The 9,498-nt window shown below is 39.2% G+C and overlaps 1 non-coding gene across 1 annotated transcript; it reads right to left on the reverse strand.

Moving 5' to 3' along the window:
- Nucleotides 1-332: 332 nt before the first annotated feature.
- On the reverse strand, nucleotides 333-439 carry LOC141681328 (small nucleolar RNA R71). The gene has a single exon (XR_012558769.1). It is a non-coding gene; the product is annotated as a small nucleolar RNA R71 (small nucleolar RNA).
- Nucleotides 440-9,498: the final 9,059 nt, after the last annotated feature.

Here is a 9,498-nt window from a genome sequence, read left to right on the forward strand (position 1 = left end):
ATGACATTCAGTCAAGCATCATTCATCCGACTATTCAGGCCAATACTTTTGAAATCAAGCCGGGCACTATTCAGATAGTGCAGAATTCTGTTTCTTTCGGAGGTGCTACGACTGAAGATCCCAACATGCATATTAGGAATTTTGTCGAGATCTGTAGTACTTTCAAATATAATGGTGTTACTGATGATGCTATCAAGCTGAGGCTTTTCCCATTCTCTCTGAGGGACAAAGCTAAGAACTGGTTACATTCTTTACCAGCTGGGTCCATCACTACTTGGGAAGATCTCGCGCAAAAGTTTCTGGTGAAGTTCTATCCAATGGACAAGACTACAGCTATGAGGAGTGCTCTTACTCAGTTTTCGCAGCAACAAGGAGAATCTATGTGCGAAGCTTGGGAGCGCTACAAGGAGATGTTGAGAAAGTGTCCACATCATGGTATGCCTGACTGGATGGTGATCACTAGTTTCTACAATGGTTTGGGGGCCCAATCTAGGCCTATGCTCGATGCAGCTTCTGGAGGCGCCTTGTGGGCCAAAAGCTATACCGAGGTTTATAATCTCATTAAAACTATGGCTGCAAATGAGTATCAAAACCCAACTCAATGGATGATGCCTGGAAAGGTAGCAGGTATTCTAGAAGTTGATGCGGCTATAGCTATTGCAGCGCAGCTCCAAGCGCTGTCTATGAAGGTCGATTCTTTAGCCAACTATGGAGTAAATCAAATAGCTATTATCTATGAGTTTTGTGTAGGCTCTCATGCTACGAATCAGTGTTCTCTTGTTAATGAATCTGTTCAGTATGTGAACAATTATCAGCGACCGCAACAGCCTGTGCCCACTACTTATTCTCCTAATAACATAAATCATCCCAATTTCAGCTGGAGCAATAATAAGAATGATGTTCAGAAACCATATCAGCAAGCTGTAAGTAAACAGTTTAATCCATCTGGATTCCAGCAACCTCAGCAATATACTCAAAGGCAATCATATCCTCAACAAGGAGGTGCTGCTCCACCTTCTAGTGTTGATTTCGAGTAGTTAAAGTTGTTGTGCAAAAGTCAGGCTGTTTCTATCAAGACCTTGGAAAATCAAATTGGACAAATAGCCAATGACTTGCTCAATCATCAACATGGCACGCTTCCCAGCGATACTGAAGTGCCAGGCAGGAAGGAAGCTAAAGAGCAAGTCAAATTTGTTACCTTAAGGTCTGGAAAAGTTGCTGATGCTGAAAAAGCAAAAGATGGAGAAGCTGAAGTTGTAGATGAAGAAGACAAGCAAAAGGAGAAAGAGGGGGAACCAAGGAAGACTACTGTTGAATACACTGTTCCTAAGGGTAATACAGGGGAGAAACAACTCTATCCTCCACCACCTTTTCCTAAGCGATTGCAAAAACAAAAGCTGGACAAGCAGTTTGGTAAGTTTCTGGAGGTGTTCAAGAAACTTCACATCAATATACCTTTCGCTGAGGCTTTGGAGCAAATGCCTAGTTATGCAAAATTCATGAAAGGTATTCTTTCAAGGAAGGTAAAACTGGATGATCTTGATACCGTTGCTCTAACGGAAGAGTGCAGTGCTGTGCTGCAACAAAAGTTACCTCCAAAGCTTAAGGATCCAGGTAGCTTCACCATTCCTTGCACCATTGGCAAGTTTTCATTCGACAAGTGCCTTTGCGATTTGGGAGCAAGCATCAATCTGATGCAGTTGTCTATTTCAAAAAGTTGAATTTGCCTGATCCGAAGCCCACCTGCATGTCTCTACAATTGGCTGATCGTTCTATTACATACCCACGAGGCATCGTGGAGGACGTGCTAGTAAAGGTGTACAAGCTCATCTTTCCTGCAGATTTTATCATTCTGGATTTCGAGGAAGATAAGAAGATTCCCATAATCTTAGGAAGACCTTTCTTGGCTACAGGTCGTACCTTGATAGATGTATAAAAAGGTGAACTTACTATGAGGGTGCAAGATCAGGATGTGAGATTCAATGTGTTCAATGCAATGAAATTCCCTACGGAAGATGAGGAGTGCTTCAAGATGGATTTGGTCCATTCTGCAGTTATTTCAGAACTTGATCATGTGCTAAGGTTTGATGCCTTAGAAAAAGCCATATTGGGGGAATTTGAGAGTGATGATGAGGAAGGCAATGAGCAGTTACAATATCCAAATGCTTCTCCTTGGAAACGAAAGCTAGACATGCCATTTGAATCTCTTGGTAATACTGATCTCAAGAATGCTGAGAGAAAGCTCAAACCATCTATTGAGGAAGCACCTACTTTGGAGATTAAACCCTTGCCTGAACACTTGAGGTATGATTTTTTAGGTGATGCATCTACTTTACCTGTTATTATTGCATCTGACCTTTCAGGTAGTGATGAGGACAAGCTCTTGAGGATTTTGAGAGAATTCAAATCAGCCATCGGATGGACTATAGCAGATATAAAGGGATCAGCCCTTCATACTGCATGCATAAAATTCTGCTAGAGGAAGGTAGCAAGCCAACGGTTGAGCAATAACGAAGGCTTAATCCTATTATGAAAGAAGTGGTGAAGAAATAAATTCTAAAGTGGCTGGATGCAGGAATCATATATTTATTTCTGACAGTTCTTGGGTGAGCCCCGTGCAATGTGTACCTAAGAAATGAGGTATTACAGTGGTAGAAAATGAGAAGAATGAGCTCTTCCCCACTCGAACAGTCACAAGATGGAGGGTATGCATGGATTACAAAAAGATGAATAAAGCCACAAGAAAGGATCACTTCCCTCTTCCATTTATGGATCAAATGCTTGATAGGTTGGCTGGTCATGAGTATTATTGTCTTCTGGATGGCTATTCGGGCTACAATCAGATTTGCATTGCACCAGAAGATCAAGATAAGACTACTTTCACTTGTCCATTCGGCACGTTTGCTTTCCGTAGAATGTTTTTTGGCTTATGTGGTGCACCTACCACTTTTTAGAGATGCATGATGGCTATATTCTCAGATATGATTGGAAATAATGTCGAAATGTTCATGGACGACTTCTCCGTCTTTGGACATTCGTATGATGAATGCTTGAATAATCTCTGTTTGGTACTCAAAAGGTGTGTGGAAACCAATTTAGTGGTCAATTGGGAAAAATGTCACTTCATGGTGCAACAAGGCATCATTCTTGGGCACAAGGTCTCTAGTAAGGGTCTTGAGGTGGATAAAGCCAATATGGGAGTCATTGAAAATCTTCCGCCACCTATTTCTGTGAAAGGAATCCGTAGTTTTCTTGGTCATGCGGGTTTTTATCGGCGTTTCATCAAGGACTTCTCTAAGATATCTAAGCCGTTGTGCCACTTGCTCGAGAAAGATTTGCCCTTCAAATTTGATGATGAATGCTTGGCAGCATTCGAGACTCTCAAGAAGAGTTTGATCACTGCACCAGTTATTACGGCACCTGATTGGAGAGAACCTTTTGAGATGATGTGTGATGCAAGTGATTATGCAGTGGGAGCAGTTCTTGGGCAGCGGAAGTCTAAAATCTTTCATGTGGTCTACTATGCTAGTAAGATGCTAAATGGAGCTCAAGTGAACTACACCAATACTGAGAATGAGCTCTTGGCTATAGTTTTTGGTTTCAAAAAATTCCGATCTTATCTACTTGGGACAAAGGTGACAATATTCACTGATCACGCGGCCATCCGTTATCTGGTCTTAAAGAAGGATTCGAAGCCTAGACTTATTTTTTGGGTGCTCTTGCTACAGGAATTTGAGTTAGAGATCAAGGATCGAAAAGGTACTGAAAATCAAGTAGCTGACCATCTCTCTAGATTGGAGAATCCTGATTCTACTTCACATGATAAGAAATTGATCAACGAATCTTTTCCGGATGAGCAGTTGTTCATAATTCAAGAGGAAGAGCCATGGTTTGCAGACATTTTGAACTATCTTGTTAACAATATAATGCCTCCTAATATGAATATGGCTCAAAAGAAGAAGTTTTGCATGAGGTGAAGTGGTACATGTGGGATGAATCATATTTGTTTAGACAAGGAGCTGACTAGATCATCAGGAGATGTATCCCATTCTGTGAGACGGAAGGGATATTACGAGACTGTCATTCCACAGTTTATGGTGGACATTATGGTGGTGAAAAGACAGCAGCCCGTATTTTTCAAGCAGGTTTTTTCTGGCCTACGTTGTTTAAGGATGCACATCAGTTCGTTTTAAGGTGTGATCGTTGCCAAAGAGTGGGGAATCTTACCAGAAAGGATGCGATGCATTTGAATGTGATGCTTGAAGTTGAGGTCTTCGATGTTTGGGGAATCGATTTCATGGGACCATTTATCTCATCCTGCAATAATCAGTACATCTTGCTGGCAGTCGATTATATCTCGAAATGGGTAGAAGTCAAGGCTCTACCAACTAATGTGTTGAGTTTTCTTCATAAGCAGATATTCACAAGGTTTGGAACGCCACGAGTTATCATAAGTGATGAAGGGTCGCATTTCTGCAATCGTAAGTTCACTTCTATGATGCAACGCTACAATGTGAATCATCACATTGCTACTGCCTATCATCCGCAAACTAATGGTCAAGCTGAAGTGTCGAAGAGAGAGATCAAGCGCATTCTAGAGAAAGTCGTTTGTCCGTCAAGGAAAGATTGGTCTTTGAAGCTCGATGAAGCTGTTTGGGCTTATAGAACAGCATACAAGACTCCACTTGGGATGTCCCCGTTTCAACTTGTCTATGGTAAGGGATGTCATTTACCTGTGGAGCTTGAGCATAAGGCTTATTGGGCATTGAAGAAGTTAAACCTTGACCTAGATGTAGCTGGGAAGAAGCGAATGCTTCAGTTAAATGAACTTGATGAATTTCGACTTCAAGCGTACATAAATAATAAAATGTACAAGGAAAAAGTAAAAAGGTGGCACGACAGGAAGCTATCTCCTAAGTCATTTGTGCCGGGGCAACAAGTTTTTCTATTCAACTCTCGTCTCCGACTTTTTCCTGGAAAGTTGAAATTAAGGTGGTGTGGACCATTTATCGTCAAAACTGTATTTTCACATGGAGCGGTGGAGATTTTTTAGTACGATCCTGGCCAAGCATTCAAAGTAAATGGTTAGATATTGAAGCACTATTATGGGGATACGGCAAACCGTGAAGTGGTTAGTGCCATTTTATTATCAACTTGATCGCATTACTCTACGTCTAGCTAATAACGTAAAAGAAGCGTTTCTTGGGAGGCAACCCAAGATATGAGACCATAGAAACCCTTAGAATTTAGTACTTTATCCAAAAACCCAAAAAAAATCAGAATATTGGTGGCAGAAAAAAAAATTCCAGAGACCTTGCAGGCGCCCGCCTGCTAGGTACAGGCGGCCGCGTGCTAGCAGGCGCCCGCCTGCTGGTGCCAGGCGACCGCCTGCGGACCTGAATTTTGAAAAAACAGTTTTCAGCCTATAAAAAAACACAAAAATAACAAAAACAGAAACCACAGCCCACAATCCCTATTACCCACGATTTCCTCCTACTAATTAACCACAATCCCCACTCCTATTCAAATTATAACCCTAATTTGCCCTATATATACACAAAACCTCTACATACATATCCCATACACTTTAAAGTCTACAAACTCTCTCCTACGCACAAAACACAACTCTCTCAGTTTCCATGGCCCCAAAGAGATCAAGAACTATGGGTAGTAGCAGCACCAATCCAACTGCTACTGATTCTTCGAGGAGTATTGCTGCGAGGCCCCGATTGTTTGATAGGACTGCTGAAGAGGAGTATGCCAAGCTTCTGTATAACGACTCGTGTATTTTTGAGTTATTTAAATATGTGATTATTATGGAAATTATTAAATAAAATATGTGTGTTGGTTTTGACCACTATGTGATGCTTGAGTATTATCTCTATGTGATTTATAGTGCACCGGGTTGTCCACGCGATTAATTATAGGATCAGTATTGAATTATTTTCACTTTCAAAAGTGGATTATTGCAAATTTATTTGCATAAATACTGGAACTATCTTTAAAATTGTTTTTATGCTTTTATAATGACAATATTTTATTTTTGGGATTTTATAAAATTGAAAAATCAATATTTCATCAATTATTTAACCCGTTATGATTTTCTGATTGTATTTATTTGTAAAACTTATATTTAATTCAGGAAATCTTTAAAAATTATGAAACTTATATTTATTTAAAATTTGGAATATTCCGAGAATTTTAAAATTATTTTGGAAATTTTCAGGATTAATTTTACCCGCGCGTTGTTTCGTTTATTTGATAAAAGCGGATATAAAATGAATTTTAAAAATTATTTTAAAATTTCAAAATTCATGTTTTTATTAACTTCGGGATATTTGTAATATTTTAAGATTATTTTCATGATTTTGTGAATCTGTTTTAAGTACACTTCGGTTCGTTAAATGAGAAATACGGGTATAAATTGCGTTTTAGAGATTATTTTAAAATTACGAAATTTATGTTTTTATAAACTCCGGGATACTTATGATATTTTAAAAATATTTTCGTAATTTTCGGGGGCTGTTTTATTCGCACCTCGTTTCGTTAATTTCGAATTTCGGGGCAATTAGGCCTTAAAAACTTGTAATTATCCTTGCAAACACACGTGTCAATTTTTCAGATTAGAGGAGGGCACGTGTTGCCTCTCATTTGCACCATCTGTCAATTAAAAAAAATTAAAATAAAATAAAAATAAAATAAAACAAACACACACGCAGATACCCACCCCCACCCCTGTTTTCTCATCGCTGAGCTTCTTTTCCCCCTCCCCTCGCGATGGTTATGGTTCGGAAAGCTTCAGGGATGTGCTCTTCAGTTTATTTGCCGTGATTCTCATTCTTCCCGGTGATTCACGCGGTGTCAGCCGCCCTTCCTCGGCTTCCGACGAGGCGGTGGTGGCGAGGCCGTGGTGGTGTTCGGCCGTGTATTATATGTGTATGTACATGTCAAATACATGTATGTGTTGCCTGGGTTGTACAGTTCCGTGTGCCTACTATTCTTGTCCGATTTTGCTTCACGTTTCTGGCCATTTTCCGGCCGATTTGTGATGTGTAATCGGGTTGCTGCTTTGCTTCTTCGTGATGGAGTGTGCTGATTTTAATTATTTATTCTATGCAAGAAATTTAATTGAATAATTTCGTGAAATGAAATTAATTTCGTGCTGTAGTTATTCGAGTTAATTGGTGAAATTTATGATGGAAACCCGATGTATACGGGTACCCGCGAATTTTACCGCCGTCGGCGATGAGCCTCGGCGAGCCGACGGTGGACCGTGATGATCGATATCTGAGTCCTAAAATTCAAAATATTAATTTAATTTATAAATTATTTTCGAGATGTAAATAATCGGATAATAATAATTAATTGATTTGAATTGACGTTTGGGAATTTGTGACTCGTGATTGGGTTGTTGGTTCGAGATTATTGGATTGCGTGGTTGGGTTATGAATTTGAGTTGATTAGGTTGATTGTTGATTGAGACGTCGAATTGTATCGACGGGTAGTCCGATAAACAAAGGAGACGCTGTCCAATTTTCGGAAAATCAAAGTATAGAAATACGAGAGCGTATCCGAGGATTATCGGGACGTCGAGCGAATATAAGTAAATACATATACGCATGTTTTATACAGAACCTGATTGTATGTTGTGTTGTATATTTTGACCAAAACACAGTAACCCTAATTTCATAAAATGACGAGTATACGTATTTTCTGAAAATGAACACTAGATCGATTTCTAGAATGTGAACCCTAATTATTCTCTGTGTTATTCTAATATGAATAATTACGAGTCGGGTTTGAATATCGTTGAGTAAGAATTAGTATCGAGGATATGTCAAGCATACCTAGACATCTAACGTAGGGTATTTCGACCCTGTAGGTTATAGTCGGGAACCTGAAGGTGGACGATGGATTAAAGATAACATAGTGATCAGTCGACGAGCTCAGTAGAGTTTCAACAGAAAAACCTGAGTGTCGAAGTCGAATCCAATGATATCTAGTGGTTGGACGTTAAAGCCTGAGCGGCAGCATCGGATCAGAATTGATCAGTAGTAGTTGTAAAGCCTGTAAGGCAAGTATTTCTGAACTTTGCTTCAAGATATATATTACCAATGTTTTCGAACAGTTTCATAACATGTCGCTATTATTCAAAATAACTCCTGTTTTATTTTGCAAGTGCTTTAAACTATTAAACCTTGAACCCTGATTTTCTTGATCTTGAGCCATAAGCCTTGTTCCTTATAAACCATCCTTCGTTGAACCTCAGATACCAAATCACACAAATATGATACTACTCCCCAAATGTATAGCCACCAAACACCAAACACTGGAACAAAATTATGTAAAAGTACAGAAATTTCTATATCTCAACCATTCTTTATAACATCAAAGAACTATACCTTGAAAAATCAGTATTCGTCCAATACCTGATCATTTTACAGACTGAAAACTGTTTCTTGTACATACCTTGGTATATCCTTGTGATATCCATGAGTTTCCTTATGTTTTATTCAAATGTTTATTCATCATTGATTATGATCTCGTGTTATCGAATTATATTATTTATCGTATTGAACTGCTTTAGAATTGGATAGTTTTTATATATGTGGACCAGATTCGTGGTCAGACCATACTAATGGTCAAGTTAGGCCAATGTGTGCCTTGGATCCAGTAATTAGAGCAGTGCTGTGTGCTTGCTCGGGGTTAGTGCATGACTGATCAGCAGCCTAACCTTGGTTTTAAAACTTAAAATGAATATCCAATTCTAATGATTAGTTAAAAAGAAACTTGATTCCTTTGAATCATCTCATTTGACCATTGTTTAACCTCAGTTATCACTATTATGACTTGTTGAGCTAGTTAGCTCACCCTTGCGACTCTTTTATATGTTTTACAGTTGAAAAAAATATGGATAATAGTGAAGTTCCTCAGTCCAAAGTGCGGGCTAAGGTTCCAGTCGAGTTGGATCGAGCTAGCAGAAGTTTCACGCGACAAAGAGATATTTAGATTGTAAGAATGATTTTATTATCAATTGTAAGTTAAATTAGTTGGGATTTGGTACGATGTAATAATTAAGGTTGTGGCTTGTTCTCATACTTTAACCTGTTGCGATCCGTGGTTATGTGAAACAGGGTCATTGCAATTAATATTTTATGTACGGGTTTATATATTGTGAATGTGTTGTGGACCCCAAACTTCTGACCCGGGTTTGGAGGGCGCCACAGGTTGGTATCAGAGCTACAGGTTATAAGTCACTGAAACAAGCCTAGATTGGCGGGATTGGGTAGAGGGTTAGGATTAGGAATAGGAAATAGAAAGATAAGACATTGTGAGGTTGAGTGCAATGGTATAGTAGGTTTCCGGCATAATTCATATTGCGATTCGGGATTCTCAGCTTGCGACGTGATTTCCAAACAACGGCAATGGCGGATCTTGATTTCCCGGTATCATTTGATCATTTGGAGCTTTTCGTTTGAGGATCGTCATCTTCTTTCA

This window comes from Apium graveolens, chromosome 8 (assembly GCF_009905375.1).
Source record: "Apium graveolens cultivar Ventura chromosome 8, ASM990537v1, whole genome shotgun sequence".
Taxonomy (NCBI): Eukaryota; Viridiplantae; Streptophyta; class Magnoliopsida; order Apiales; family Apiaceae; genus Apium; species Apium graveolens.